This window comes from Neofelis nebulosa, chromosome 7 (assembly GCF_028018385.1).
Source record: "Neofelis nebulosa isolate mNeoNeb1 chromosome 7, mNeoNeb1.pri, whole genome shotgun sequence".
NCBI lineage: Eukaryota > Metazoa > Chordata > Mammalia > Carnivora > Felidae > Neofelis > Neofelis nebulosa.
Genome location: NC_080788.1, coordinates 95,622,977 through 95,649,398, shown reverse-complemented (window position 1 = coordinate 95,649,398; position 26,422 = coordinate 95,622,977).

Genomic DNA, 26,422 nt, shown 5'->3' with positions numbered 1-26,422 from the left:
TATACTTATATACAAAATTAGTCTTATGTAATCAAATTGTAGAAATATTTTACACACACACACACACACACACGTATAGCCTATACTTTGAGTTAGTGTATTTTATTTTTAAAGGTATCAATGATCTATACATAGTCAGACTGAAAGCTGATCTGCAAGCAAACCAAAATAGGAAGCACAGAACTAGACTGCTTGATGACTATGTCTAGCCAATTCTGAAATCATTAGCTTTGAGTACAGACAACAAAGATGCAGTATTTCCTGGCTATCTATGCTCATTGATTTATTTAGATCCTTTAACAGTTTCAGTTTCTCTGAATTTATCAACCAAAATTCTGGCATAAAGCAAAGGAGGAGATCAAAAAAGTAGTCCAGATAATAATATATGACCAACCACAGAAGATTTTTTTACTTGGAAGGGTAAAACGCAAAAGTGAAGTGTTACTGTACAATACTACAAAATTGTGGCAATCAAAGAATGCAAACCAGTGTTCATGACAAAGAATACTGAGATAATGTATTAATTCTGGCTCTTTTCATAATTTTACTACAAAAGCCAACGAACAGTTTTTTAAAGATGATCTTCAATATTTGGTAAAGCCATAAGTAAATGATGTTGTGTTTTGATTTCCAAGTTTTATTTTTAGGAAATTGGCTTTAACTATATTTTCTTAAGCTGACACACAAATTATAGAATTTAATGCTTCTGACTCACCAACAACTCTTAGTCACAGTATAAGCAAATTCAAATACATATATATGATTACCTATCATAAATATCAATATTTATTTGGGCTATAACAGAGGCATATACAATTAATATCATAAATTAAAAGCTGAGTATCAAATAACATATATTGGAGACAAGCTTAAAACTATCTATGAATAAATCACTTTTTGTTAAAGCTTTTAAGATTTTCCTACATCATACAAAAATTAAAAAGCTAGAAATTAAGTAGAAAATGAAATTTCAGAACTCAGTGAGCATGTCCTAGGGCAACTAAGTTAAAATATGTGTGTATATGGAACATTATGTGTAGGGAGAAATATAAAATTTTATAAGGACAGCTTCAAATGACGACACAGAGGAAACCAATATTCCAAAGCAAAAAATGGAAGCATTAGGACAGCAATTCCCATTGGGATGATGTTGGCTAGAGTACATTAAATAAGACAATAAAGTTAAAGAAGCTCTTGTAAAGTTCTCAGACAAGGATAAATGTGTTTATCAGTGGTCAGCAATGAACTTTGATGACTCTGGAATGAGCTGAAAAGTCATGTATAAAACATTAGGATAAACAATGCAGGATGTTGTTCTTTGGTGTTCTTTCACGGTTATATTGAAACGTTCCTTGAATATGCTGAACAAATCTATTAATCATTGCTACTGAGATGGCCATTCTACCAAATATGTGGAAGCCTGAATGACTTCTTCCTTTATCCTATGAAAATAGAATTATTACCAGTAAACAACACAATTTTGAAAATTTCCCTTTAATATATGGTAGAGACTTACTGAAATACAAACTTAACAGAGCTTTTGCATTATTCTCAATAGATATGAAAGATGACAATTCAAATATATTTACTAGGCATCTACTCTGAGGAATTCTCCTATGGAATAAATGGGTGTGAAAGTGCTTTGTAAAATGCAAAAGTTATTCAAATTTTAGTCATGAATTTAATAAAGCTTCAATGGCCACCAACGCCTGGGCATTGGGTAGCATGTTTGAACACAGGTAAATATATCAAATTCTGTACTGTCAAAAGCCTAAATGAAGAATCAGAGACATACAAGTGAGTCAACAATTGAGATTTTGTAAAAAGTGTTGTGAGCGAAGTGCACAAAAAGTTGTCTGGGGATAGAAAGTGTCTGCATTGGGCCCGGAGTGAGGGAAAGCTTCTTTGGAGAGATGGGGGGAGCAGGGTGTCTCAATACCCAATTCTCTGACCTTAATTTTTTCATGTCATAGTGATATTTATTTAATGATGACTATGGGAGACTGTTGTTCTAATTATACTTTTATTTTACCTTTTTAAAATCAAGAAGATTCATGGGCTCATTAAAATTCTGCATGGGGTAAGATGGCACTTGCAGCTGGACGGTGTATGAATTGAGAGAGTCAGCAACTATAGGAAACATCTGTGTTGACTTATCTGGGGCCCCTTCAGATTTCAACTTCTTTATAAACTTAGATTGTGCAATTTTGCCAACCAGAATTCCACTCCCCAGTTCAACCCACCGTACCAAACACAGCACTTAATTATGAAATATCCCTTCAAAGAAAATCTTGTAATCAACATGACTCTTCAGTTTGCCTACAGGAATAATAGCCAATGATGTCTTAACAATAATATTAATAACACCTCACTTTATCCTCAGGAACATGTTGGCTTAGTCAAAATATTCTATGGTCACTCTATGTAAAATTACCTTGAACTCCTGCCCTTCATACAGTCTCCAGGATTCTGGACAAAATGCATCATCACAATCTCTTTTTTTTGCTCTGTCATACTCGTCAACTCCCAGAGCCAATTCATTGTTTTGAGGTTTGACATTGGTACTTTGTTCTCTTCTAATTTAATGCCCATGACCCAATATCCACAACAGTCATAAATAATATATAATATGCTAACAGCATTTGGTTTTGCCTTAGGATAACAAGTCAGCGAAGTGTTTACAAGTAGTAAAGATGGATTTTACAGTGATGATATGGTTTAATCCTCCAGTTATATGAATTAAAAATGACACAACATTATCCTTTAGGCTGTTATATAGAATTTAGTGTTATGCCTGACAAGAGTACTATCGCAGTCTTTTCCTCATAGCATTGTCATAACTACATTTTAGTACCAAATTTTTATGTTCACAACTGCAAGAGAGAAATATAGTACTAAAAGATAAGATTGAGAGTCACTAAGATGAACAAAAATGGGAAACAGCCATGAAGATTTTATATATATAATATATATTTTTATATTAATATATTATATTTATATATCATTTATATTATTATATTTATATATATTATATAAGATTTATATAATACTTATATAATATTCATTAAATATGAATATACACATATTGCACAATCAGCATATTTCATAACTCAATTTAGTCATGCACTTTCTGGTTCTTAGTATTTTACATGTATTACTACATTTTTTCCTCTCCAAAAGTCTAAATAATGAGTGATACTATTATCCCTCTTCTTAATATGGGGAAACTTAGAAGAATAAATTGATTTGCCCAAGATTATACAATTTATAAGTAACATGAGGAACAGATTGTTTGATTTCCAGAACCTATGTTCTTTAACTATCATGCAAGTATAATACATAATTTTAAAGTAAATACATGTAGTGTAATAAACAAAGAAAACTACACAGCCCAATGATGTTACTAAACAGATTTAAAACTACAAGCATGAAACCTACAGATAACACAATTACTCTAAACACATATCTTTCAATAATAAAATTGAATGTAAATGGATTCAATGCTCCAATCAAAAGACACAGGTTATCAGAATGGATAAAAAAAACAAGACCCCTCTATTTGCTATCTACAAGAGACTCATTTCAAACCTGAGGATACTTTCAGATTGAAAGTAAGGGGATGGAGAAGTACCTATCATGCCACTGGAAGTCAAAAGAAAGCTGGAGTAACTATACTTTTATCAGACAAATTAGACTTTCAATTAAAGGTTGTAACAAGAGATGAAGAAGGGCATTATATAATAATTACAGTGTCTATCCATCAGGAAGAGCTAAGAATTGTAAATGTCTATGCACCAAATTCGGAAGCACCTAAATATTTAAAACAATTAATCACAAACATAAGCAATTTTATTGATAAGAATATGGTATTGCAGAGGACTTTAATACTCCACTTACAACAATGGACAGATCATCTAGACACAGAATTGTTAAAGAAACAATGGCCCTGAATGATACATTGGACCAGATGGACTTGACAGATATATTTAGAACTCTAGAACCCAAACTAGCAGATTATACTTTCTTCTCGAGTACACATGGAACATTCTCCAAGATAGATCACATACTGCACACTTTCAGATCACAATGCATGAAACTTGAAATCAACCACAGGAAAAAGTCTGGAAAACCTCCAAAAGCATGGAGGTTAAAGAGCATCCTACTAAAGAAAGAATGGATCAACCAGACAATTAGAGAAGAAATTAAAAGATACATGGAAACAAATGAAAACAAAAATACAACAATCCAAACCCTTTGGGATGCAGCAAAGGCATCCTCCTAAAAGGAAAATACATTGCAATCCAGGCCTATCTCAAGAAACAAGAAAAATCCCAAACACAAAATCTAACAGCACACCTAAAGGAACTAGAAGCAGAATAGCAAAGATACCCCAAACCCAGAAGAATAAGAGAAATAATGAAGATCAGAGCAGAAATAAACAATATAGAATCAAAAAAAAAAAAAAAAAAACCTAGTAGAATAGATCAATGAAACCGAGAGGTGGTTTTTTGAAAAAATTAACAAAATTGATAAACCTTTAGCCAGGCTTCTCAAAGAGAAACAGAGAGGACCCAAATAGATAAAATCACAAATGAAAATGGATTTATTACAAACAATTCTTCAGAAATACAAGCAATTATCAGGAAATACTATGGAAAATTATATGCCAACAAACTGGACAATCTGGAAGAAGTGGACAAATTCCTAAACATCCACACATTACCAAAACTCAAATGGGAAGGAATAGAAAATTTGAACAGACCCATAACTAGTGAAGAAATTGAATCAGTCATCAAAAATCTCCCAACAAATAAAAGTTCTGGATCAGATGGCTTCCCTGGGGAATTCTACCAGACATTTAAAGCAGAGTTAATACCTATCCTTCTCAAGCTGTTCCAAAAAATAGAAATGGAAGGAAAACTTCCGGACTCATTCTATGAAGCCAGCATTATTTTGATTCTCAAACCAGACAGAGACCCAGAAAAAAAAAAAAAAAAAGAACTGCAGGCCAATATTGCTGAAGAATATGGATGCAAAAATTCTCAACAAGATACTAGCAAATCGAATTCAAGAGCATATAAAAATAATTATTCACCATGATCAAGAGGGAGTCATTCCTGGCCTGCAGAGCTGGTTTAATATTCACAAATCAATCAATGTGATAGATCACATTAATAAAATAAAAGATAAGAACCATATGGTCCTGTCAATTGATGTGGAAAAAGCATTTGACAAAATACAGCATCTTTCTTGATTAAAATCCTCAAGAAAGTTGGGATAGAAGGAACATAATTAAACATCATAGAAGCCACTTATGAAAAGCCCACAGATAATATCATCCTCAATGGGAAAACACTGAGAGCTTTCCCCCTGAGATCAGGAACATAAGGATGTCCACTCTCATCACTGATTTTTAACATAGTATTGAAAGTCCTAGCATCAGCAATCAGACAACAAAAGGAAATCAAAGGCATCAAAATCGGCAAAGGTGAAGTCAAACTTTCACTTTTTGCAGAAAACATGATACTCTACATGGAAAACCCAAAAGACTCCACCAAAAGTCTGCTAGAACTGTTACATGAGTTCAGCAAAGTCGGAGTGTACAAAATTAATATACAGAAATCGGTTGCATTTTTACGCAATAAAGCAACAGAAAGAGAAATAAAGAAACTAATCCCATTCACAGTTGCACTAAGAATCATAAAATACCTAGGAATAAACCTAACCAAAGATGTAAAAAATCTGTATGCTGAAAACTATAGAAAGCTTATGAAGGAAATTGAAGAAGATATAAAGAAATGGAAAAACATTCCATGCCCATGGATTGGAAGAATAAATATGGCTAAAATGTCAATACTACCCAAAGCAGTCTACACATTCAAGGCAATACCAATCAAAATTGCACCAGCATTCATCTCAAAACTAGAGCAAACAATCCTAAAATTTGTATGGAATCACAAAAGACCCCAAATAGCAAAACTAATATTGAAGAAGAAGACCAAAGTAGGAGGCATCAGAATCCCAGACTTTAGTCTCTACTACAAAGCTGTAATCATCAAGAAAGGATGGTATTGGAAAATAACAGACACATAGATGAATGGAATAGAATAGAGACCCCAGAATTAGACCCACAGATGTAAGGCCAACTAATCTTTGAGAAAACAGGAAAGAATATCCAATGGAAAAAAGACAGTCTCTTTAACAAATGATGCTAGGAGAACTGGACAGCAACATGCAGAAGAATGAAACTAGACCACTTTCTTATACCATACACAAAAATAAACTCAAAATGGATGAAGGACCTGACTGTGAGATAGGAAACCATCAAAAATCTAGAGGAGAAAGCAGGAAAAACCTCTCTGACCTAGAAGCAGCAATTTCTTACTCAACACATCTCCAAAGGCAAGGAAAATAAAAGCAAAAACGAACTATTGGGACCTCATGAAGATAAAAAGCTTCTGCATTGTTAAGGAAACAATCAACAAAACTAAAAGGCAACCAACAGAATGGGAAAAGATATTTGCAAATGATGTATCAGATAAAGGGCTAGTATCCAAAACCTATAAAGAACTCACAAACTCCACACCTGAAAAACAAATAACCCAGTGAAGAAATGGGCAGAAGACATAAATAGACACTTTTCCAAGGAAGACATCCAGATGGCCAACAGACACATGAAAAGATGCTCAACGTCGCTCCTCATCAGGGAAAGACAAATCAAAATCACATTGAGATATCACCTCACACCAGTCAGAGTGGCTAAAATGAAGAAATCAGGAGACTATAGATGCTGGAGAGAATGTGGAGAAACGGGAACCCTCTTGCACTGTTCGTAGGAATGCAAACTGGTGCAGCCACTCTGGAAAACAGTGTGGAGGTTCCTCAAAAAATTAAAATAGAACTACCCTATGACCCAGCAATAGCACTGCTAGGAATCTGCCCAAGGGATACAGGAGTACTGATGCATAGGGGCACATGTACCCCAACGCTTATAGCAGCGCTTTCGACAATAGCCAAATTATGGAAAGAGCCTAAATGTCCATCAGCTGATGAATGGATAAAGAAGATATGGTTTATATATACAATGGAATACTACTTGGCAATGAGAAAGAAGGAAATCTGGCCATTTGCAGCAATGTGGATGGAACTGGAGGGTGTCATGCTAAGTGAAATAAGCCAGGCAGAGAAAGACAGATACCATATGTTTTCACTCATACGTGGATATTGAGAAACTTAACAGAAGACCATGGAGGAGGGGAAGGGGAAAAAAAAGTTACAAAGAGGGAGGGAGGCAAACCATAAGAGATTCTTAAGGACTAGAACAAACTAAGGGTTGATGAGGGGTGAGGGGAGAGGGGAAGGTGGGTGATGGGCAGGGAGGAGGGCACTTGCTGGGATGAGCACTGGGTGTTGTATGGAAACCAATTTGACAGTAAATTATATTAAAAAATAAACAGATAAAAAAACAAAGTAAATTTATGTATCTGGTACCCAAAATAAAAACAAACATTATCTGCATCTGAGAAATCCTGTTTAATTATACCCTATGTTGGTCATATCTACCCCTCCTCAAATATGATTACTAGATTTGTTTTGCCAGATTTTGAATTTTATACAAATGGAATTATATCAAATATAACTTGTTTCTTTTGTTTAACATTGTAAAATTTATCCATTTTGTGTATATAAAATTTCTTTAATTCTTACTGCTGGGGAGTAGTTATTCAATGATTTTACCATAACATATGTTGTGCCCATTTTCTTGTTAATAAACAGTTGTATTCTTTGCAGTTTGGGGTTATTAGCAACAGGTGCTGTTCTGAACATTCTTTATATGATTTTTTTGTGCTCATATGTTTGTATTTCTGTTGTATCACCCCCAATCCTAGGTATTTCCCTTTTTTCGTCCATTTTAGTCATTCTAGTGGTTGTGTATAATTTGTAGTTTTATTTTTAATTTCCCTGATTAGTTGAGTTGAATAAGTTGCCATAAGTTTTGGCTGTTTGTAGATCTCCTTTTGTGACATGTCTACAGTAGGTTGTATGACTTTTTATTAATTACCTAAAGGCATTCTTTTTATATTATAGATACAAGTCCTTTGTGGACCACAGCTTCATCTCATGCCTGTTATTTCTAGCCTTTCCTTCTTGATGATCTGCTTACAGCTTTCCAAATTGGCCTGGCAGGCCCCACAATCACATTAGCCAATTTCTCACAATAAATATCTAAATATATATCTCTTACTGTTTCTTTTTATTTGGTTGAACATTGATATATATAACATTCTTTATCAAATTATGGAATTTCCCATCTAGTTTTAGTTTGCTGAAAATTTTTTTATCATGAATGGGTGTTGACTTTTATCAAATATTTTTCTGCATTTGTTGATACGATTATATGGCTTTATTCTATTCATCTGCAAACATAATTAATTACATTGATTGATTTCTGATGTTAGTTGAAAACTGCATTACTGAAATAAACCCCCCTTGATCATGACAAGGTATTATTTTTTTTGTATCTCTGGACTTGATTTCCAATATCTTGCTTGGGATTTTCCTGCCAATATTCATGAGAAATATTGGCCAGAAATATTGGCCAGTAAGAAGATTTTCCCTTCTTACTAATGTTATTAGGTCTCACTAAAAATTATGCAGCTTCATAAATAAGTTTAAAATATACTATTTTTCTGTGTACAAGTATAATTCATATCATTTCTTTTTAATATTTGCAAGAATTCACCAATATAATCATCTGGACCTGAAGATTTTCGTAATTCTTCTGGGCCAATATAATCATCCAAATGTGTGCTCTACATTTCTTTAAGGTAAAAATACATTCAGATTTGTTTTCCTTCCGTCAGTTATAGTAAGTTATGTTTTTCAAAGAATTCTGCCCATTTTCTTCAAACTGTCAAATTTGTTGCCAATTTTGTTTCATTTTAGACATACTATCATAGTGGCTTCCCATTTTTTAATTGCTGGCACTCACTACATATGTAAAATTTATTTTTAAAACTTTATTTTTTTAAAGAGTGGTTTTAAGTACAGAGAAAAATGAAGGAAAAGTACAAATATTTCCCATATACCTGCTGTCCTCACACATGCATAACCTTCCCCATTATCAACATCCCCCACCATATTGGTACATTGATTACATTTGATGAACCTACCTTGGCACATCATCATCACCTAAAGTCCAGTTTATGTTACGGTTCACCCTTGGTGTTGTACATTCTGTAGGTTTGGACAAATGTATAATGATATGTCTCCATCATTATAATGTCATACAGAGTATTTTCACTGCCCTAAAAATCATCCATTCTCCACCTATTCATCCTTCCTACTCACCAACCCCTGGAAATGACTCTTCGTTTTACTACTTCCATAGTTTTTCCTTTTCCTGAATGTCAAAAGTTGCAATCAATCTTCTCACATTGACATCTGTTGCTTTAAGATTTCTCCACATGTCCTGATAGCTTGCTTTTTATTGCTGAATAATATTCCACCATCTGGAAGTAGTATTGTTTATTTTTGCACTCATCTGCTGAAGGACATCTTTGTTGCTTCAAGTTTTGGAAAATATGAATAAAGCTGCTATAAACATTCATGTGCAGATTTTTTTGTGGACACAAATTTTCCAGTCTTTTGGATAAATACCAAAGAGTGCAATTACTGAATCACTAGATAAGAGTATGTTTATTTTTGTAAGAAACCACCAAACTGTGTTCCAAAGTGGCTGTAACATTTTGCATTCCCACCCACAATAAATGAGTTTCTGTTGTTCTACATCTTCACCAGCATTTGTTGTCAGTGTTCCAGATTTTGGTCATTCTAACAGGTATATAGTGATATCTCAATGTTTGTTTAATTCACATTTCACTGGCGACATTTGATGCAGAGTATCTTTTCATATACTTATGTGCCTCTATATATCTTCTTGGGTGAGGTGTCTGTTAAGATATTTAGGCCATTATTTAATTGGATTGTTCATTTAGTACTAAGTTTTAAGAGTTCTTTGTATATTTTGGCTAATGGTCCTTAATCAGATGGGTCTTTTGCAAATATTTTTTCCCAGTTTGTGGCTTGTCTTCTCATTCTTTGACACTGTCTTTCACAGAGCATGAGTATTTAATTTTAGGGAAGTCCAGTTTGTCAATAATTTCTTTCATGCATTGTGCCTTTGGTATTATATCTAAACTAAAAAGTCATCACTATACCCAAGGTCATCTAGGTTTTCTCATATGTTATCATCTAGGAGCTTTATAGTTTTGTGTTTTATAATTAGGTCTGTGATCAATTTTGAGACAACTTTTGCGAAGGGTTTAAGGTCTATGTTTAATTTTTTTCAGTTGGATGTCCAGTTGTTCCTGTATGATTTGCTGAAAAGACGGTCTTTTCTCCATTGTACTACCTTTGTTCCTTTGTCAAAGATCAGTTGCTTAAAATTATGTGGGTTTATTTCTAGACTCTCTATTCTATTTATTCCTCTATTTGTCTACTCTTATTGTCTACAATATCACAGTCTTTATTGCTGTACCTCTATAGTAAGTCTTAAAGTAAGATAATGTAAGTCCTCTAACTTTGTTCTCCTTCAACATTGTTTTGGCTATTTTCAGTTTTTACTTCTCCATATAAACTTTAAAATAAGTTTGCCAATGTCAGATTGTCATCTTGACACTATTGGAGTCTTCCAATCCATGAACATGGAATAGTTACCCATTTATTTTGTTGTTTGATTTGGTTCATCAGAGTTTTGTAATTTTTTCTATATTAACCTTATATCCTGCCACCTTATTAGTTCTAGGAGGTTTAATTGTTGATTCTTTCAGATGGTCTACATAGACAACTATACCACTTGTGAAGGGAGAAAGTTTTATTTCTTCCTTCCCAATCTGTAGGTCTTGTCTTTTTTCTTCTCCTCTCCTCTCCTCTCTTACATTAACTGAAACTTTCAGTGCTGAAAAGTAGTGTTGAGGGGGGAATACTCTTGCCTTGCAACTAATCTTAATGGACAAGTTTCAAGTTTATCACTATTAAATATGATATTAGCTGCAGATTTTTTGTAGATGTTGATAATGTACATCCTCTCTTGGTTCTGATTAACTCTAAAGAGGCTTTGCATTTTTATTAAGCTGCCTAAATAAACAATTTCTGTCTCTGTTGATTCTCTTATTTATATATTTGAGTTTTATCTTCACATTTGGTTTTAACTTTTATCTTTATTATTTCTTTGTTTTTACTTTCTTTGGTTTAAATTTGATTTTAGTTTACTATCTTAATTTTGAATTTATATCTTTGATTTTTATCCTTTTTTAATGTATAAAGTAATAAATTTCCTTCTGAGCAGTGCTTCAGCTGCTTCCCTACTAAGATTCTTGTGTTATGAAAGTTAATTCCAGAAAATGCCTATATGACCTGAGGAATATAAGAAGCAATGACCCAGACTCATTTTGGGCTCCTTGGTTCAGTGTATTCCATGTGTATGTCAGTGGTTCCAAATCTGGGAGAGATGGAGTTCAATTAGGACCCTAACTGAAGGCCCTATTTAAAAACAAAAACAAAAACAAAAACAACAAAAAAAATAAAACAAACAAACCTTAGCTTGTCTCAGCTGCTAAGAGAAAACAATGGGAATACTGGCATCTGTTTTATACCAAATGGCAGGGAAGGGCACAGGACCCCTGATGTGATAGTATCTGCTGGAATTAGACTGTAAGTGGAGCGGGAGATGGAACAAGAAAAGAAAAAAATACCAGCCTAATAGGAACACACTTGAGTGAGTGCCTCCATTGCTATAAGAATTTGTGTGTGCTGTATACACTGAAGCATGCAAGCAGCAATGCCCTCACAGGCTGTCGATGCTCTGGGAGGAAGATTAGAATGGAAAAATAAAACAAAAACAAAAACCTGGAGTTCTTAAATGTTGTATTGGTTTTTGTTTTTCATTTGAGAGGGAGATGCTCTGAACTGCAAAGTAGTGCAGGGGAGAGGGTTTGCAGCAAAAGAAGTAGTTGATGCCAGATAACCCAGCTGCTTCCTTGAGCACTTTTTCGGCTACTTTCTGGGTTCAGGTGGTAGTGATGACACCATCTGTAGGTGGCACTTGAAGCAGGTGTGAAAGAAGCAAGAAAGGCAGGGCACTTCAGGATTATCTCCAGGATAATTGGAGATTGTGCTACACAAGTATCCACTGTTTAATTCTATGAATTTGTCTATTTTAGATATCTCATATAAATCAAATCATGCAGTATTTATCTTTTGGTGACTAGCTTATTTCACTTAGCATAATGCCCTCAAGTCTCATCCATGTTTCTGCATATTACAGAAATGTCCTTCTTCATGGTTGAATATTCCAGTGTGTGTGTGTGTGTGTGTGTGTGTGTGTGTGTGTGTGTGACATTTTCTTTATCCATTCATTCATTGAAAGACGCTTAGGTTGGGGGCGCCTGGGTGGCGCAGTCGGTTAAGCGTCCGACTTCAACCAGGTCACGATCTCGCGGTCCGTGGGTTCGAGCCCCGCGTCGGGCTCTGGGCTGATGGCTCAGAGCCTGGAGCCTGTTTCCGATTCTGTGTCTCCCTCTCTCTCTGCCCCTCCCCCGTTCATGCTCTGTCTCTCTGTCCCCAAAATAAATAAAAATAAAAAAAATAATAATAATAAAAAAAAAAAAAAAGAAAGACGCTTAGGTTGTTACCATATCTTGGCTATTGGGGATAATGCTGCTGTGAACACAGGAGTTCAGGCATCTCTTTGAAACACTGATTTCATTTCCTTTGGATATATACCCAGAAGTGAGATTACTGAATCATATGGTAGTTCTATTTTTAATTTTTTGATGAAACTCAATACTATTTTCTATAATAGCTGTACCAAAACCTTATCATTATTCATTAAAAGTGACATATGCTAGGTTACATGTTGTACCTGTCAATATCTAACTCCAGAAAGTAGATATCTAATGTAATGAGGCATATAATCCTATTGTTCTTGGTTTGGACACAATCCAGAAAATAGCACCAGGAATTGTCCTCTGAATTCCAGATATTTACTCTTAATTTTTATACTTAAATGCTTAAATGCCATCTAGAAGCAAATGGCTTGTGGGAGAGTAAGCTAAAGGTATCAACACTTCATAATTCAGTATTTGCTTTCCTCCTGCCATGAAAAATTCAACCAATCACTGAGTGAGTTTTATGATCTAATTCACCAAATGTGATATAAAAAGAGTTCTTGTACTTCACTTGTCAAATACTTCATTCCTAGGGTGACTTTGTGACTTTCAGAAGCAATTCATTTACAGTTCCAGACACCTAATATTGCTTGGTGCTGTGGAAGCACATATGCCGATCTTGCTAAATGCAAAAGCCCTACAACTAAATATCATATGTGACAATTTTGTGTTGGCTTCCCATCATTGGTGTCATATATAGCTCTATTTGAAAACCAGATCTTTCAACTTGGAGAGATAATAATAAAAGTCAAGTTGTCAAGAAACCACTCCGTGTTATTTCACGATATATAGATGCTACCCTATCTTGACACCATTTGTAACAACACTAATCTAATGTACAACGAAATCATCACCAAGGGAGGAATTTCTCAAAAGGAAAATAAATCCTCTTTTCTGAAGAGCTGTGCAATATCTGAAAATAGAATTTGAAAGATAAAGAGAATAAAAGATCATCTATAAGAAAACCTAACAAGGCAATAAAAAAGAGCACGGTTTATTTGAGGAGTATTATCTCCTCAATGAGGAGATGAGTTGAGCTCATCTCCACATTGATCAAAAGCAAGATAAGCAAATGCTAAATCCCCTGCTCCAAGGCAGAAAAGCTGATTTAGTATTAAACTCTCATGTCAAGGAATAGTAATGGTAGAAAGTGATGAGTTGCAACATTAAAAAGAAGGAGGAGGAGGAGGAGGAGGGGGGTGGGGAAAGAAGAAGAAGAGGAGGAGAAGGAGGAGAAAGAAAGGAGGAAGGAACATTTTCTTTTTAAAAGTTTCCTTATTTTCAGAGCTAAAGTAAGTGGGGAAAAATATAAATGTGGGGTATGGTGAGGCATGTGACTCAAGGTTTACAGCACATAGGTGTATTCCTAAAACACACAAAAAATTAGAATTTAGATGCCAGATTGACTTTAGATATACTCTAATCCAAATCCTCTTACTTTGTAGATAAAGTCAAGGAATCCTCAAGAGAATAAATCACTTCCTGAGGCCCTAGAACTAAAAAGAAACAAAATTGAGACTAGAACCCAGAGTGACCTGAAATACATTGTCATTCCTGTCATATTTTTCAGCATGGAAAATTTATAATCATTCTTTTTAAGTTTGGCATCTTCACGTTTGACAACTAGGTACTCTACTCATTTATTTTTGAGAGAGAGAGAGAGAGAGAGAGAGAGAGCGAGAGCACGAACAGCGGAGGGGCAGAGAGAGAGAGGGAGACACAGAATCTGAAGCAGGCTCCAGGCTCTGTGCTGACAGTGCAGAGCCTGACTCGGGGCTCGAACCCATGAACTGGGAGATAATGACCTGAGCCAAAGTCATATGCTTAACCAATTGAGCCACCTGGGTGCCCTGATATTCTACTCTTTTTGACACCACTGTCACCAGAATGATATTTTTGTTATTGGCTTCTGATATTGCTTGGTACAAGGTTGTTTGGACACTGATCCTTTTCAAAAGACTGTGAACTTCTTGAGGTTAAGATTTGGTTTCACTTATCTTTGATTTTATGGGAATCCACCATTTCATGTGATACAAGTGAGCAAGTGAGCAAGATGTTTGTCCAATCGCTACCTCTGTAATTATTTACATGAATTTCTATTGAATTTCATGTATCAAACCCTGTTGAGTGTCTCCAGATTTGCTCAGTCAATCTGCTGAGTCATGACACCTTCTTGGAGACCTCCTGGTTACTGTCCATCCCTTATTTCCTGTCACTGCTGGCTCTTAGCCATACTTCAAGTAAGGGCTGGGTATCTGCTGGAAGTCTAGCCATACTGAACTCAGAGTAGATAATGGCCTCTTTTACTACTTCTGGGTTATGTTGAATTGTCCCAATGTGGGACATGAAATCTGGCTTCTATAATAGGTGCCCACAGGTACCAGGGAACACATGTTGCAAATGGAGTTGGGGAAACAAGATGAATGCCTCTTGGGGGATGAAATATGGAAACAAGAAGTAACTGACAGATATATTTCTCTTCCTTCCTCTCCTTAATGGACTGTTCTATAGTGTGGTGATTCCACATGACCTGCCTGGAAAAAGCAGCTGCATGTTCCTGTGAAGCTTGGCCAGTTTGGGAATATATCACCTTGTATTTTTCATTCTTCTCTACTCCATTTCTCCTTTTCCCCTCAATCTTGCTGCTCTGGGATTATATCTCCCACTGGTGGTTAGTTAAGAGATCAGTGATACGTTATAATTCAAAATGACTCTTTTGTAACTTCCTTTGTAAGATGTAAGTTGGTTTTTCGACTTGAGGTTTTCTTAAAATGGGGGTAAACTTACCCTTAACAAGTTTTGTATGTTCTGTTCAGATCTCATTTTATTTTTTTAAATTAGTATAAATATGTGATCACAATTCATAATTGGGTTATATATCTCAGCTGTCTCCCCATCACCATAAAGAGTGATTCATTATACTGCTATTTTAACCTTCTTGAAAATGTTTATACATTGCTTGGAGCATGAATGCTAATGATTATTGAAATAAGTATGTCATGAAATCATATAGCTTTTTTAAAAGCAAATATTCTCTCAGTTTATAACTTATCTATATTAGAGTCTTCCAAAATAACCACGAGCTGTGCTAAGGGAGATGGGCTAGGGGTATTACATCATGTACAATCTCTATCATGCCCAATATTTTACACTTAAATCATTATATCCTTGACTCATATACTTTTATTTTCCTAATAATACCCAGCTTCCATCTTCATCTCCAAGCCAGAGTGCTCCTTTTACTTCACTCCTCTGTAGAAATTTTGGAACTGCCACTGGCAAATAGCTTAAGCTTTAAATCTCATTTGTATCATTTGAACAATGAGAAGTGTGCTTTGCTTACAAGGTAGCTGGAAGAATTCAATACGATAAAGTATATAAAGATTCTTTGTAAACCATACAGTACAGAGATAATGTTATACGATTTTATGGGGTTCCTCGTTCCTCTAAGTTCCTTATTTGCCCTTCTAGAGCCATTTCATTTACTTTCAAGGCTTCAAACATCTACAATATGCCAGAGAATTAAAAGTGTATCTCTCAGAACAACTCCACTTAACAATCCACAGAAATCTCAAATATTTTCTCAAAATGAAATTAATTATAATGCTACCCCTTCTCCTCCTCACTTTTTGCTCAAGTGAAAAACTGAGTATCAATCTTGTGATATATGTGTATATAATCAATCACCAAGCAAGTTCAGTTAACTCCAACCAATAGTTTTTAAATCTGTCCATTTATCTACATCCCTGTGGCCTCAATTGTAGTTTATGCCATGATGTATCAATCCAAATATTGCAATTTTCTTCCAAATTTTCTCCAAAAAATAGTTTAAGAGATCACTTTTAATTTTTTGAGAGAGAGCGAGCATGCATGAGTGGGGGAGGGGCAGAGAGAGAGAAAGAGAGAATCCCAAGCAGGCTCTGCACTGTCAGCACAGAGCCAGAAGCAGGGCTTAATCTCATGAACCTTTATATTATGACCTGAGCTGAAACCAAAAGTGGGATGCTTAACCAACTGGGCCACCCAGGTGCCCCAAAGAGATCGTCTTAAACACAGGTATGTACCACTTCCTTGCTGGAAACTGTTCACTAACAATACCAAACTCATATCTCATATATACATATATATGTGTATGTGTGTGTGTGTGTGTGTGTGTGTGTGTGTGTGTGTGTATACGTGCAGAGATAATGTTATACGATTTTATGGGGTTCCTGGTTCCTCTAAGTTCGTATATACGTATACACACATACACACACACACACACATATATATATATACACACACACACACATATATTCACATAGATATACATACACACACACACACACACACACACACACACATATATATACATATACACATACATATGCCAAGCAACATTCTAAGCTATTTAAATATCATAATTCATTAGTTCTTATGACAACTGTATGGAGTAGATATTATTAGGTATTAATTTGTTTTTCTTACTGGTGAGTAAACTAAACTACATATGTTAGATAACATGCCCAAGGGCACAGAGCAAGTAAAGTGGACAAAGTCAGGATTCTAAATTAGACTGCTTATACCTGCACTATCTTATAAGGTAGCCATATGTCTACATGTATATGTGTGTGTGATATATACATAAATGTATGCATATATGTAAATATATATGTATTAGTATATGTGTGCACGTATATATAAATTGCTACTCTAGGTATCCATTATTATATATCTACATATATATGGTTATATGTCATATATATCATATATATATCATATCATAAATATCATATATATTATGGTTATATATCATATATAACCAGATGACATATATCATGCGTATATCATATATATATCATATGGTTATATATCATATATCATATATATCATAGCTATCATATGGTTATATAATATATATCATATATATGGTTATATATCATATATACTATGATAATTAAATATGTGACCTTATAGAAAAACTATAATATATATAAACTATACATGCTATCATATATACCATATATACCATACTATATATAATGTATATAATACATATAAACTATATAAACTGTCATATGTATCATATATATATATATATATATATATATATACATATGGTATATATAAGCTATATAATATATATATATATACACACATACCATAAACTATCATATATATATGATATATATGATATATGATAGTTTATGGCAATAATTTTTCTATCAGGTCACATATTTAACTCTCTATCCTAGTATTTTATCTGATCTATCAAGTATGCCAAAATGAGTTTTTACTTTTTCCTTGTATATATTACTCTCTGTTACTAATTCAAAGTTCAATTCTTTCAAAAAACGTTTTAATATGAACTCCTGGGAAGAATGATTGCATTCATCCTTATAACTACCTTGTTAAAATTGGCACTTTTATTTCCATATTACAGATGAAGAATCTCAGTGGAAGAACAGTTAGATTTTCAAAGGTAACAGAGCTAGAAGTGTTGAACTTAAGATTCAAACACCCAACCTCAAAGCTTATACTTTCTTTTTCTATTCTTGCTATATACGTCATTTTAAACTCTGAAAGCTCTGATTTCTATTTCATATCCTTAATATATGAAAATCCTTATTATGTTTTTAACTAGTTGATATTTCTTTTTTTTTTTTGATGTTTTTATTTCTTTTTGAGACAGAGAGAGAGCATGAGCAGGGGAGGGGCAGAGAGAGGGGGAGACACAGAATCTGAAGCAGATTCCAGGCTCTGAGCTGTCACAGCACAGAGCCCAACATGGGGCTTGAACTCACGGAGTGTGAGATCATGACCTGAGTCGAAGTCAGATACTTAACCGACTGAGCTACCCAGGTACCCCAACTAGTTAATATTTCTAATTATGCTTCCGAGGAAGCATAATTTTACAGTTTGGTATTTTTATTATTTCATCAGCTACTTGCTATTATTATTTTTATAGTTTTTATTTTTACAAATAAAAAATACCCTGTAGGCACTAGAAATAAAGAATAATATAAGAGAAAATGGAGAAAAGTAAAGTATATTACTCCATCTGTCTAGAAAAAAAACCCTATTATTTACATATGCACTGTTCAATGTGGTAGCCACTTTACGTGGCGGCTATTGAGCATCTGAAACATAGCTACTCCAAAATGACATTCCCTGTAAGTCTAAAATACATCTGGATTGTGAAATCTTACAATATCATGGTATGTTAACTCTTTCATTAATCATATTTATATTGATTATATGTTGACATAATATTTTAGACATACAGAAGTAAAACATATTAAAATTCCTTTCATCCATTTATTTTTACTATTTTTAATGTGGCCACTAGAAAACTTTAAATCACACATTTTACTTCCATTGTGGCTTGCATTCCCCTTCTATTGACAGTGCTAACTAGACTGAGAAAGTTAAGCTGATATATCAATATTTATCAGCAGCCATTTTTAGAAGATAAAGGGAAACTGGAAGTCATTCCTAGTACAATTCCCTTAGTAAGAAATGATAAAACCTAATTCCAAAGAGGTTAGTTTTGCCCAGGATGACTTTGACAGTTAAAGAAGAGTCATTTTGTTGAAACTCAAGGAAATCTCTTCAGTGGAAAATATTTTCCTTCCAATTATTTGCTATCTTACAGACTACTTCTATATTCTGTTCTCCTACTTTGTAAGCTAGAAGCCTATGAACTACCTGTCCCAGACTCCCTACAGGTGGCTCCCTATTATCTAATACCAATGGGAAGGACTTGTGGGTGAAGAGAGGTTGGGGAGAAGGAAGACACATTTGCTTCTGGACTTGGTTTAGTATGGACACACAATGACAGTAAGGATGAAGTGTGACCTCAGTGGTTGCACATCTTTAGCAGCTCCAGAACTTTCAGTGCCAGTGACTCTGGCTGTGACACAGCTTATTTTAAGTTCCTGCATCCTAACCTAGAGGTGTTAGTAGATTTCTGATATCTGAGTGTTACCAAATGCAATGCTTTGGAAAACCAAGCATCTGTTTAACATGACCATCAAATAAATATAATGACTAACATTATGAGGTGGGCTGGCTGTTCTTTTACTTGCACTGTAAGCTTACAGAAAGAAGGATCAACTGCAGGCTTTAACTTCCAGCTCAAGGCACAGTTAAAAAATGAAATAGCTTCTAATCTCTTACCTTCTGTAGATGAGGAACTATACAGCTGGAAAATGAAACAGCGAAATAAATTTTAAAGGTTTTAGAATTAAAACACTTGTGTAATGCACATTCTTTCTAGGTGTTTTGGTGAAAATTAATGCAATGGCTAGAAAACAGTGGAACTCTGAGAAAAGAAATGTAAATATTTGGGTGGATTCTGGTGTCTGAGTGTCTTGGAATGCTAATCCCTCCTATGACTCTCTTGCTAGCAAACGTGAGCTTTTTTCCCTGTTCTGAGAACAGATTTTCCTTGACTGAAGACTCAGATTCAGTAATCTTTTGCTATATAACAAACAATCCCCCAAATTAGTAATTTAATATTACTATGATTTATTATTTCAGATGATTTAACAGGATGGCAGTTTAGGTAGTTCTTTTGCTGGTCTTGATAGGAATCACTCGTGTAGCTGCAAGCATTTCATGCTCACCTTGAAGTAGAGGGTCCGAATGGCCTCATTCACATGTCTGAAGTTGATATTGACTGCCAGTTAGGGAAATGAGGTTCTTCTCCATGTGTTCTCTCATTCTAGATGGGGTTAGCATGGTGGTCTCAGTATCCCAGGAGAGTGAGAGCAGAAGCCAAAAGTCTTCTTTAAGTTCTAGGATGTAGAACTAATATAAGACCAATTTTTCCTTATATTTATCAAAAAGAGACACAATACCAATCCAACTTTAAGGGTGTGAAGAAATAAAATTGTTAATCCCGATGGGAGGATTAGCAACATCACAGTGCCAGGGAAGACAGACACCAGTTTGCATTCTTCATTGAGCCCATTATGGAAATGATGAACCACATCCTGGAATTACTTCATCTGAGGCAGCTGATTTAAAAGGCAGTGTTCATACCTATCAAGATTTACCTCCAACCCCCACTTTGTCTTCTGCCACTTCAGGATCCATAATTTCAATCACAGTATCTCCCATTTTCTTCCCCTGTCTAAAAAGATAGCCATTTCAGAGCTTCTCAAGGACGCTGTCCCTCTTCAACCATGCATTTTTAAATGCCTTAGTGAAGGCAGAGCCCTTTACTCCCCTATCCCATATTGGTCTGGTTACTACATTTGTTGAGTGCCAACTAGCCAACATCAAAGGGCAATGCTAAGACTCTGCTATGGCACTATTTCCTGGGTATTCCAGTCAGTTACTCAGTGGCTGCTTGGTTACACTGTCCCTTTCATTGTAAAGAGAGTGACAGAAACATATTTTGTATATGGATTGTCCCTTTTACTTATAAAGCTTCTATAAGTGTCCCTCTCCATGGATTTAAACAAATCCATATTTATCATCACCATCCCACACATTGTATCCATTCAAGGAACCACAGTCATTGAATTCACTGGTCTTACTATGTATCCCAGCACTTAGAAGCAGTGCTTGATAAAATCATAGAATGAGTTATTGAAGGCTTGGTTAAAGTTCCAGTTGGAAGGCAAGGACCTGTGAAGTTGGGATGCAGTCTTATAAGATGTAGTATTTGTTCTGAATTGTTGAACAAAATATAATGTTGTACACACACACACATGAATCAAGAGAGAAAGTTATAGTCTCTCCTTTAACTATTATAATAACAAGCCATTTGCAGAATTTTTGCATTTCATCCTACAGAATTTCCATTTGCCATTCCTAAGCTCTACTGCTTTAACGTTTCAGTTCCTAAGGGAGGCATATTTCCACCAGGGGACAATTTAATGGTTACCTTGAATTTTAGGTTGAGATGCCATCTGGCTATTTGAGATGCTTTGACGCTGAAACTAATAGGCAAAGTATGGGGATACTATACTGAACTGGGTGACTAATAAACACTATATAGGGAAAATTGAATTGCAAAGATGTATGGGGAATTCAAGGGATTCTCAGGGGTAACTCTAATTCTATATCCAGAATGGCCCATTAAGCAAGTCAATAAATACCAGGGTCTATTACCAGTTACATAAGGACATAATGTTTTTAACTACTTTGCATATCTAATTTCTTTGTTGTTATGTGTCATATAACCCTTTTCCTTTGCTTCCTTTTTTCTTTTCCCTTCCTTCCTTCTCTTTTCCTTTACCTTTCTTTTCCCTTTTTCTTCCTTTCCATATTCTTTGCTTTATTTCATGTAAAAAGTTAGGATGGTGGTTAAGTTTTACTACCCAGCCTAATTATTATGTATGGTAGTGAATATCCTGGTAAAATGGTGACTGAGCTCTAAGAGAAAATAATATTATCAAGAGATGGATAAAATTAATGATGGATTTTAGTGTATATCCTTTTTGGAAAGGTGAAAGAATATTTTTTTTTATCAAGAATAATTTGTAACCTGTGAGGTAGAATGGGACATTATTATTCTTATTTTATACATATATATATATATATATATATATATATATATATATATATATATATAAAGTTTAAATATAAGAGTGGATATATATATTATACAGTTTAAATTTAAAAGTATATGTATGGATGAATGTAGACAATGAGGATAACTGAGCTGGTTATACACCTGTTCCACCTCTGTTGTACATCCATCCTTTTATATTCTACTCTGAACTATGAGAGTTGGGAGTCCACATGCTACATTTCCCAGATTCCCTTCACTTGTTTTCTGTCATACTCTGTCAGTGTAAGGCCCTGGCAGTTAATGTTTTTTAAGTTTATTTATTTATTTTGAGGAGGGGGCAGGAAGAGAGGGAGAGACAGAATTCCAAGCAGACCCCTGCTCAGCACAGAGCCTGACAAGGGGCTTGATCCCACGACACTGGGATCATGACCAGAGCCAAAATCAAGAGTTGAACACTCAACTGACTGAGCTACTCAGGTGCCCCCTAGCAGGTAATTTTGAAGTTTAGAAGAACTGAGAACCTTTGGTTCAGACAACAGCAGTAGATGCTCGTAGGTGCTGATGATGCATGGATAAGACGAGGTGACTGGGAACTCCATCAGTCCCACTAGTAGCTGAACTTCTTCGGTACTTGCTTCAGCTCTTTCTTTTTCTTTTCCCAACAAGTGCCCTTCTTAATGCCCATCAACCATTTAGCACATCCTCCAACCCATCTCCCCTCCAGCAACTCCAAGTTTATTCCCTGCATTTAAGAGTTTCTTATGGTTTGCTTCCCTATTTTTATCTTATTTTTCCTTCCTTTCCCCTATGTTCATCTGTTGTGTTCCTTAAATTCCACATGAGTGAAATCATATGATATTTGTCTTTCCCTGACTGATTTGTTTTACATAGCATAATACACTCTAGTTCCATGCATGTTGTTGCAAATGGAAAGATTTCACTCTTTTGGGCTCTTTCCATACTTTGGCTATTGTTGAAAGTGCTGCTATAAACATTGGGGTGCATGTGCCCCTCTGAGTCAGCATTTTTGTATCCTTTGGATAAATACCTAGCAGTGCAATTGCCAGGACTCAGGGTAGTTCTATTTTTAATTTATTGAGGAACCTCCGTAATATCTTCCAGAGTAGCTGCCCCAGTTTGCGTTCAACCAAAAGCACAAAAACATTCCCCTTTTTCTGCATTCTCACCAACATTTGTTGTTCCCTGGGTTGTTCATTTTAGCCATTCTGACAGGCGTGAGGTGGTATCTCATTGGGGTTTTGATTTATATTTCCCTGATGATAAGTGATGTTGAGCATCTTTTCATGTGTCTGTTAGCCATCTGGATGTCTTTTTTGGGAAAGTGTCTATTCATGTCTTCTGACCATTTTTTACATGGATCATTTGCTTTTGGGTGTCGAGTTTGATAAGTTCTTTACAGATTTTGGCTCCTAACCCTTTATCCAATTGTCATTTGCAAATATCTTCTCCCATACTTTTAGGTGCCTTTTAGTTTTGATTGTTTCCTTAGCTGTGCTGAAGCTTTTTATTTTGATGAGATCCCAATAGTTCATTTTTGCCTTTGTTTCCCTTGGTTTCAGTTCTTTTAGCTATGGTATCTCTCTGGCAGTTTCAGCCTTTGTGCAGCTACCCTCCACCAGCCAGTATAGGTGCATACGTGCTGGTTCAAGGATTCTAGTCCACTGGTGCAAGTAGCTTTCTGAAATGAGGGTAACACACTTATCTGTTTCTGTTCTGCCAGCACCTCTCCTTTTTGCTACACCAGTCCTTCTAATACCTGTCACCAATTCCCTGTTTCATGTCTTCTTTGTTTGAAACAGGTGGCATATTTCTATTTTCCTGGCTGTTCCCTGACTGATATAATTTCTAAGCCCCAAAGCTATGTTTACTTCTTTGAAAGAGAATCATAGTTTATAATAAAAACATTTATAGCTGACAAAATCAACATATTTTATCATTTTGAGAATGCCAAGTATGTCCAAGAATATAATAGGATTAATAAACCAATTTTTGATGCATACATGTGAAATTTGGATGTTCCTTACTTCTCATAAGTAACCATTCTTCATTCTTAGGGGAAAATGAGTAAATTTATTGTTTCTTTCTACAGATAGTGCTAATAAAAAGTTTTTCTCCATTACATGAGTATAAAGGAAATCTTAAAACCCTTTATAACAATGCCACTCAAAATCAGGTTACAGACCAGTTCCAGCAGACTTAACTAGTCTGTGAGGTGATTGACAGTTTATTTCAGAATGGAAATAAACATACTGAGTTCTTCCTGGAAAATCTCTATCTCTAATATATTAGGGAAATAATTAATTTACATTTGTTGCAAGCTCCTTATCTCTAAGAACAGTAACAACCAGTTCACAAATTAGTAAAAAGGCCTATTATTTAAAACGGGATTACAAAAGACAAAGACCACAAAAGAGAAAGGCAAATACCAGGTGATCTCTTTTATAATGGAATCTAAACAAACAAACAAACAAAAACAATTTCAGAAATAAAAGAACAGATTGGTGGCTACCAGAGGTGAGGATAAAGGGTAAGAGAAATGGGTGAAAGGGGTCAAAAGGTTTTTTTTAAAGGACTAAAAATTAAATTAAAGCTAATTCCTCTCAAATATCAAAACCTGTAACATGGGCAGGGTTTTTTTTTTGGACAAAAATTTTGGGGGTCAATATATATTCTTTTTTTTTTTTTGTAAAACAATAGAAAGTACACCATATATATGGAATAACTGGCCCCTGAAAACAACCTAACACCTAAAAGCCAAAATGCTTGAGTGACTAGATGGTGGTCCATAAGAACAATCATTTTCACTACTCTACAAGGAATGGAAATGACTTGGTAAAGAGTTAGGTTCTAAAGAAAAATACAGTCAGTGGTATTGTAATGGTGATGTAATGGGACAGATGGTAGCTATACTTGTGGTGAGTAGAGCATAATATACAAACTTAACAAACACTAATTTGTACATCTGAAAAAAAGTAACATTGTGTTTCAACTATACTCAAATAAAAAATTTAAATTTTATGCAAAAAAGAATTATTTTTAAATGATAACTTCTTAAAGGGCTAGTGAAAATCTGCTTTGATTCCATAGAACCTGATACAAAAAGTGTGGAAAATAAAAACAAGGAAAAAAAAAGAGAAAGGGTTGAAGGAATTTTTTTGCATCCAAACATTTCTGTACTCAATGCAGAAAGGGAGGAAAGAATGGGCACGGAAAGTAGAAAAGAGGGAAGAACTTTAAATATTAAGGCCAGGAAGAGTCTTCATAGTATATTGTAAAGTTATAAAAAATAAATCAGAATGCTTTAAATGAATAATGATTTTTTATATTCTATTATGATAGAAGATTTCTTTTTTCCAAAAGAACACTGAACTACCTGAAGAAAGACTATAAAGATTTCAATTAATGTCACATATGTAAACAGTAATTTCAACATTATACGACTCATGATATGAACCAATTACCTTAATTTCATAGCAAGTAATTTCTTTGGAAACAAAAACACCAATATTATATTCTGTATAAGTTAAACTGTTGGAAATTCAATATCAAAGTTGAATATAAACAAACTTTATTATCATATTTGATACTTGTGTTATCTCTTTGTGCTCATGAGTTCTTTTTCTGAAAATTTGTCTCAGATGCTGAGTACAAAAGAGGTGCTTTTGTGATTCTTAAATTTCAGCCTATTCTATAAACTCAAACAAATAATGCTTTTCATTAAACTTGTTTAATCTCAAAGAGATCGGTATAGAAAACAGATTAGAGACTTGGATGAAGTCGGATTCAAAAAGAAGTTCTATACAGCTCCAAAGTTAAGCAATAGCAAATCTTAAAAGATGGCTTCCTGATGTGAACTGGAATCAAAGAAATTACAACATTCTTTTGAATTTAAGTGAGCTTTTAAATCAGAGGGTGAGTGTATCAAAGTTTATTCTTTGTGGTGGTCTGAATATGAGCCAATACTAATTTTATATTTCTACTCTCAGAAACTTTACTCATGTTTAGAGTGAAAAAAAGCGAAGCTCTCCTCAGATCTTAAAATGAAAAGTCATTCTGACAAAAATCTTTGACAGGAAAACCTGTGTTTCATTGTCAACCTATACTAGCTCACAAGAATAACAATAACAACAATCACAGCAACAAGTGACATTTACTGAGTGCATAC